Here is an 8,546-nt window from a genome sequence, read left to right on the forward strand (position 1 = left end):
ATCATCGTTGATTATTTATTGGTCAAAGTGTCGGTTAGTGAAACTTTTTTCGAAAACAATTTAGCAGTATGTATCGAGAGTTTTAAATGGATGCACTGTCCATGTTATTTTTAAAGTTGCACTCCAACAGTGTTGTTGGGTCAGATGTACAAACAAGGTAGTTCACCTCTGTATTTCATTTGTTGTGTAACAAAACTTTGGAAAAGACTCAAAAATATGCTTAAAGTATAATAAAATAATTCAAGGAAGTACTATTGGCCATTTAAAGTCTGAAGTAGATATATATTATTTACCTAAAAATGCTCACTGTATATTTTTAAATAAAAAAAAAAATCACCTTGCAAGACAGTCTGCATAACATGATCTCATTTAAAAAAATATTGTTGTGATATTGTTATAATACATGGAGTAACAAGTTATCTCTTTGTGGTGGGTTTGGCTGTAAAGGATATTGAAAGTTCAGTGTAATGAGAAATACTCTACTTCCTGTAGTGGACAGTATACATCTCTAGCAATCAGTGAATATGTATATATTCAAAGTAGCTCCCTCACACTCAACTTCTCACTTAACTCCAGACTAATATGTTTCACTTTCCATTTGGATATCTACAGACATGTCAAATTTCACATTTCCAAAACTGAGCCCCTGACCTGATTTGAATTCTCGTTACTGCCCCTCACTCCAATATACATGCATTCCACACCTTATCCTCCTGCCATCTTTTCCACCTTAACAAGTGGAAGCTCCAACTCATCTGTTGTTTCAACTTAAAAAACTATGGAATTGCATTTGACTTCTCACTTTCTCTTTCTTACATCTCACGTGAATCCAGGAGGAACTTCTATTGGCTCTACCCTAAACATGTTCTCCTAATCTGACATCTTCTCAGTATCTCTACTCTTCAATCGAGTCTAAGTGCCATCCTCTGTCTGCTGGCTTACTGCAGTGGAATAGTAACTAGTGTTTCTGCTTTGGCATCTGCTCTCCTGTAGTCTTTTCTTAGCACAGCAATCAGTTTGATCCTTTAAGACATAAGGCAGTTAATCTTACTTCTCCACTTGAATGTCTCGCAAGGCTCAATCTACCTCACTCAAGGGGAAAGACGAAAACCTTAAAGCAGCTTGTAAGGTTCTATACAATCTAGTCTCCTGTGAATCTCATCAACCTCATCTCCTGCTCTCTCCCTGGCTACCTCCTCTCCACTCCTTGTGATTCCTTGAACAAATCGAGCAAGCCTAGACGTCAGGGCTTTTGCTGTTTGCTCTCCTACAATTCACTCACTCCACCCCTTCCATATAGCAACATAACTTACTGCCTCACTTCATTCTGGTCTCTGCTCGAATACCAGCTTATTGGAATAGACTGTCTTGACCACCCTGTATAAAATGGCACTGCTCTCCCCCATCATAATTCTTCTTATCTTGCCAAAACTTCATAGCTTGCCATCACCTGGCATTGTTTATACTATTTATTTATTGTCTGTCTTCTCCAACTAGAATGAAGGCTACATGGCAGCAGGAAATTGGCATGTTCATGTCATTGCTGTATACCTCATTTTTGAAGTTGTAATACACTTTTCCATCTCTGTGGCCAGATCAGCTGGACCTTGGTCTATGACCCAGACCAACAACTCTGTGCAGATGAGCTCTGCCTGAGCTGCCAGCAGGACCTGTCAGCTAAGGGGATACCCTCTCTCCAGTCCTCATACACAAATCTTGGCTGAATTTAAGTTTCTAAGTAAATATATTTTTTAAAATGTGCCCAGAACATTACTAGAAATGTGACAGGTGCTCAGTAATTATTTTTAAACAAAATTGACTAACATCATTAATTAAACATTTGAAGAATCACATTGAAACACACTAAAACAGCTAGAAAGCTATGATAACAAGTGGTCTTAGAGATATTTAGAAGACAAACACAATGATTGTATAGTTGAATAGTATATGTTGAACAGGGATTGTGCTTAGAAGACCCTAGATGTGCCATTCCACACCTTTCTGGTGAGTTTATAAATTAAAAGATTTCTTAGAAGAAAAGTTTGGATCAGAGTCATGAACTTAAGTTTATATACTTTAATGTGAAGAAAAGCTAACTTCGTTTTTTATTTTTCTGTGTAACTTACTGTTGCCATTCTGGAAATATTTATGGTAATTTTTGACCACAGAATCCTCTTAACACATTCACCAAAAAGCTTTTAGTAAATAAATGTTGCTTCAAGAAATCATATATTTATGGATGTTTTTAGCTTTGAGCTATGATGAATGTAAAGGGTTTATGATCCTGGTTGGTTGTCAGATGATCGATACTTTTGTTTGGGGAAAAATACCGATTTATAAAGATAAATGCAAACTAGCATTGCAGCAATACATCAATTTGAAATGCTGAAATTACTTGGAAGAATGTGTAAACAAAGCCAACTTAAATATAAAACTAGAATTGTGGAGAAGATGTGATTAAGTGAAAATTTATGTTCATCATCATAAGCTAAAATGTATGTGAGACGGTGGAACGGAGAGGTTATCCACTATATCCTGAGTCCTAATTCTACATATTTGGCCACTAAGAAACTTTATTCCAACTTAAATACAGTCTGGGAAACTTTTTATTATTTTTATCAAGTTTTTCACTCACTCCCATCTCAGAAGAAGTAAATCTGGGAAAGTTCTAAGTGGTTTTATCTGGATTAGAACCTCATATTCTTGATTATCTACATAGGCCACCTTCTTTTGTTCCTTAATACTTTATACCAATACCTTGCACATAAATCTCTGGTTCCACTGCTGATGATCATTCTTTAGAATATTCAGAACTATGTTCAGTTAATCTCTGAAAATTAACTAGGCCTGTGATCTTGGGCAACTTATTTAACTTCAATGGAACTAAGTTTTCTTATGTGCAAAATGTGTATGAAAGTGTAAAAGAGTCATTTTCAGGGATGAAAACAGATTAATATTTAAATGGAATCAATGGCATTTTTTTGTATGAGTCATAATAGATTTTCAATAAAAGAGTTAATTTATTTTTCCCAAAGTTCCTCATGAAACCAAAGACTCAAAGAATTATAGCTGCTATCTCATTTTGTCCTCAGAGCTAAAATATTTTCTTATTATTTTTTAAAAATGTTAAAAACATACAAATTGAGTTTGAGTATAAGATAGTAGGAAGCTTTTTTTTTTTTTTTTTGCCATTTCTGTCAATGAAATGCTTATGAAAGCATAAAAAGAGATCCAAGGAAACTTTTGCTTTCTACCATGATGGAACAATTGGTACTGGGTTAGCCCCATTGTCATAATTTCAATAAAATGGGGGAAATGGAGGCTATGAGCAATAGGCAAAACAAAGACTGTGATACCTGAGTAAAGAGAAAATCATCAGGTGAGTTCCACGATTAACCAGATCTCCATCCTGGGATACTTTCCTGAATGCAGAATAGGAAGGTAGATAGAACCCAAGCAGAATCTTCTTACCTCATATAAATAAGATGACTGGGATAGGAGACCAGAGAAGAGAAATCTCAACTGATGAGAGGACCCAGAAGTCTGTGTGTGGATTAATTTATAAATTTAATCTGAAATGTGGACAGTGCATATGCAGAGAGAGAGACTACTAGAAGCTTACCAAGGAAGAGTTGCTAAGTGTAGAGAGGCAAACTGAGAACTGGAAATACCTGCATAAATCAATGAGCCAGTATTTTCTAAATTGTAATGAACAGTACAAAATGATACATGGATAGAAGATCCATTCACTGTGCGTGATAGACCAATGGAACTTTTTTGTTACAGAGTTTGAAAAGTTCTTTCATATGGTTACAGATTAAACATTACAAATAATCTTTGAGATAACATCCCCATTTGTCAAGTTTTGGGTAGTAGCGAAGAAGAGTATCCACAATTATCAATAATAGCTTAAATACTCTTGCCATTTCTAACTACAAATTCGTGTGACACCTCAATTTCTTCATATTGTAACAGCAGAAACAGAGGTACATTCCAGATACCTTTTATAAAGCTAGATGTTACATACATTTGTAAAAATGTAAAGCAAAGGCACTTTCTCACTATTTTAAAAATCCTTTTTGATAATAATATGTTGTTTGTATAAAATGTAAGAAGAATATTGTCATTTTAAATGACTCAAGTATTTCTAAAAATTATCAGCTTTAATTTTTAATACAGCAAATACAGATAGATAAAGCTCATATAAACAAAAGCTCTTTAGGTCTTCAAGATTTTTAAAGATTGTAAAAGTTTGCTGAGACCGAATCTTTTGAGACCTGCTGGTAGATGGATTCTCTGAATTGAACGTTTACGACTATTGAATGATAGACTCAAAACTTAGATCCAAGCTCAATGCTATTTATGGGAAAACTGTGAATATTTTTGTGACACATATAAGAAAACATATCCAAGTTCTTAGAGAAGATAAAAACATACAATAAGAGGGCTCAGGAGTACAAAAAATATAGCACAATTATCAAGAAAAGAGATTTAAAAACACCACATCTGTTTAAATCAGATGAATGGACACACATAAATGATAATATGTTTAAAGCTTCATATGTTTCACTGTTAAAAAGAGTTGACTGTATGTCACTGCAACTTTAGCAAATGAGAATAAGCAATAAAGTTTAATTTTATTTCGTTTTCCTTTCACCAATGAAAAAGTGCTTAGAACTGAACTTGTCAGCTTTTCATACCTTATACATAACACTATTTGGTGCTTACTCTTGGCACTTTTTTTTGACAAATAGGCAATACTAAGATTTATTAGCCCCAAATTCTCACATCAAAGAGTTTTAACCAAGAAGGCTAAAGCTAGATGAATTTTTATATTTTTTAATGAAAGGCTTGAATAATTTTTTGATAGTTGAAAATCTTCAAAAGAAAAATAGAGCAAAGAAAGATGTTGAATAAGATTTCTTGGTTTCCTCTGTTTAATTCTTTTTCTTTTTCTTTTTATGTTTCCAATAATTCGTTTTAACAATGGAAAGGCAGCTGACTACAGACAGCATGGCTCAGCATCACCTCCTCTTAAGATATTATCTATTTCTTACAATTTTCTGAACAGAATCTATCTTTTTGTGGCTGTGTATTTAGGTTTATATTGAAAAAGTAAAACAGGCAAGTACATTAGTCTCATATTACATTGTGTCAAATGGAAAACAAAACTATTAGATGATCTAGACTTGGTAATCACTATTGGTTTTCTAATTTAAGTCTAAGTGTTTCTATGTAGCACAAACAGGCATATAATAAACAGCTGAATGGAGGAAGTGGATAATGTGTTTCATATAATGATTTCATAAATATATACTGAAAGCTTTCTTTCAAATGCTAAGAACATTTACTAAATTCGATGACATATTAAGCCACATATATAAAACCTTTATAAAATCTAGAAATGCTGAAATTATAAAGGCCAAACTTACACAAAACATCAATAGCCGTACGTCAGGTGTTTTAATATTCTATATTAATTTATTTAATTTGTGTTGTTTATGGGCTCAGAAGTTTTTAAACAAAATAAACAAATTATTCTTTTTAAAGAATCTGTGTGAATCCATCAACGGAACAGAAATATTTTGGGGTATATGTTTGCCAGTTAATCACTTTATTGCCTGCCAACTCCAAATACAACCTTTTTATACCGGCTCTTTAGTGAAGGCTAGACTTCCTGTAGTTATTTTTCCTTTACAGTGAACACAACACTTTCTTAGCAGAGGGCACTGGAGGGACTTTGAAGGAAGAAGGAGTTTCTCTTCTTGGTACCAATAGCTACACACTGGATCTGCAGTGTGGGCGGTACTATACCTGCTGTGACCCTGCCTCAGCCCCGAACTCAGATGTCTGGTCCCTTAGTGACCTTGCAGCCCCAACCCAGCTTGACGATCACCTTGCTGCTGCCTTCAACATAGAGCTGCAGGCCTCCCACATGCACTGACACCCCGACTCACTTTGCGCAACCATGAGCATAGGCTCACCGATCCCCGGAAAGCTACCGCAGACCAGCTCAGGCTCGGGCCAGCCAGGCTGTGTCACCCAGTGGGCTGCAGCCACACCTTTTCCAACACAATCTTATCCCTCACTCTGGGAAGATGACCTCCTTTCAAGATTTCCCTTCCTTGGGTATGCTCCCTCAGCCTCTGCACACTACCCAGAGCTCTCTTACATTTATAGTTACTCCTTTATCGTAATCTGATAATCCTTTATATTTAACCTTCCCTGTTCAAATCACTGTGTGGTTTCTATCTTCTGATTGGACCTAGACTGATACCCGTGGCTTCCTTGGTTTTGATATAATACTCAATGGACCCTGTGATAACCATTGGGCTGTGTTACTTTAACCACAGGCTTTATTTTTTAACAGCTTGATTGAGTTGTAATTGACATGAAAACATTATCCATGTTTAAGGTGTACGATCTGATGTCTCGATATGTACACGTTGTGAAATGATCACCACAATCAGGCTAATTATGACATCTATCGCCACATAGGGTACCACTTCCTTTTTGTGTGTGATGAGACTTAATTTAATTCTACCCTCTTAGCAAATGTCCAATGTACAAAACAGCCTTAGCAATAGCCATCATGCTGTATACTAGCCCTCAAGAATTCACCTTCCATAACCAAAACTTCATATCCTTTGACCAACATCAATCACCCTATTTCCCCTTCCTCTAAGCTCCAGGCAGCCACCATGCCATTCTCTGCTTGTATGAGTTTGACTATTTTATACCATTTATATGTGAAGTCATGTAGTATTTGTCTTTTTAGATACAAAAAAATGACCGCAGGAACCATAAATGGTCACAAGCTATATTTCGAATTAATTAATTCTTGAAGTTCAATCAGCTCCACTTTCGCACCTTTCCCACTGGGCAGGAAATCTCAATTTCAACCTTCCAATATTTCCAATCCCAAATACTATCTTCAGGGTCCCTAAGGGAGGCACAGGATTGGGTAGTGAAGGATTTTATGGGAGTAGGGCTTCTATTATGTTCTAGTAAGGTTTTATTTCAATATTTTCATAACCTGTACGACATTTCAGAACTGGTTGAATATAAGCCCCGATTATTTTCAATATTGTTCTTGTAAAGAAATATATAAATTAGGAACAAGGAGAAGGAAAGACACTAAAGTTTAAATTTATTCAGATAAACCTCAAATTTGTGGTCAAATAATATACAAGAAAGCCTAGTAAACAGTAAATGAAGGAGAATAAAATATCTGTCCAAATGAACAAAATTTCTCATTGCCATTTTGAGATTATATAAGACATATTTAAGACATATTTATATTTCCTAAAATTTTGTCTGTGTAAATAATCTGAGAAGCTAACATGTTTCCAGTAGGAGATTTTTAACTATCTCACAAGAACACTGAAAACGCTGACCTGTACAACTATGCTCTCTATCCTTCTAGAATCCCTCAAACCTCACGTGCTTAGCATATAGAACTCAGGCAGCTAAAAGAAGAAAAAGCTGCATTGTTTAGTTAAAAAGAAATGGTGCTCGTAAGACAGAAGTTATTGGTGGTTTGCCATCATTCATTCAGAAATTTCTTCGTCTGAAGAGAGGAAGTAGAAAATAATTGATTGTATCATCAAGAATAAACTTCACAATCACCCATTTTTATATCTTCAAATTGGATTACTAAGAACTAGAAAGCTGATTCATAGGAAGAAATTCATAAGTGACACAAACCTCTCTAATAAAGGAAAAAACATCAGTCTCTCATCTTCCAATATTCAGATATTACCCTTAGACGGAACTGAAAATTTTCGTAAGTTAATAAAAAGTAAGAAAACTTATTCTATTCATAAGGTTTTCACTATGTGCTTGAGGTGAGCTAAAGAACACTTACTCACTGATGTAAAGCCACCAATAAATCATACACCCAGAAATAAAGTGTACCTTCAGATAATGTTATCTATCACACACGCTGTTTCAGAAATCAAGATTCATAGCAATGAACAGCAGTGTCAGCAGGCAGCGAGCCATGTGCATGTTTTCGGAATAAAATTTTACCTTCGTGCTCCGCACTATTTCCCAGAACTGGGTAAATGCTATATATATTTGCTGCTTTGTGAATGTGGTTTTGTGAGGTGTCATCACATGGTATTCCCTGAAATTCAATCTTACAGCCATCAGTTTCACCACATTACGGTAATAAAATGGTTTCTGCTACTTCTCATCCTACTGCTTTATCCGAGTGCATTACCAATGGGTGTTACGCTCCATTTATGAATTTATGCACTTATATAAGCCATTAGCCAAAGGGAAAACTAGAATCTTAGCAGAGATAGTCCCATCCACTTTATGGATTTTCAGGTCCCTGTAAGCATCAAACTGTTTGTTTCCCTTATAACAATAATGGTAAAGTTTAGGGAGGCAAAACATTTTTTTGTTATTACTGACACTGTTACAGAGTTGTCGATTTCTTTAAACTTGCAGGGTGTCCTGCCTTAACGGCAAATGGACCAAGCATTCACAGTGGCTTAAGAGAACAAATGTCTGACTTCATTTATGCCAGAACCCTGATC

The sequence above is a fragment of the Pteropus alecto genome, unplaced genomic scaffold (genome assembly GCF_000325575.1).
Source record: "Pteropus alecto unplaced genomic scaffold, ASM32557v1 scaffold14, whole genome shotgun sequence".
In the NCBI taxonomy this organism is placed as follows: Eukaryota; Metazoa; Chordata; class Mammalia; order Chiroptera; family Pteropodidae; genus Pteropus; species Pteropus alecto.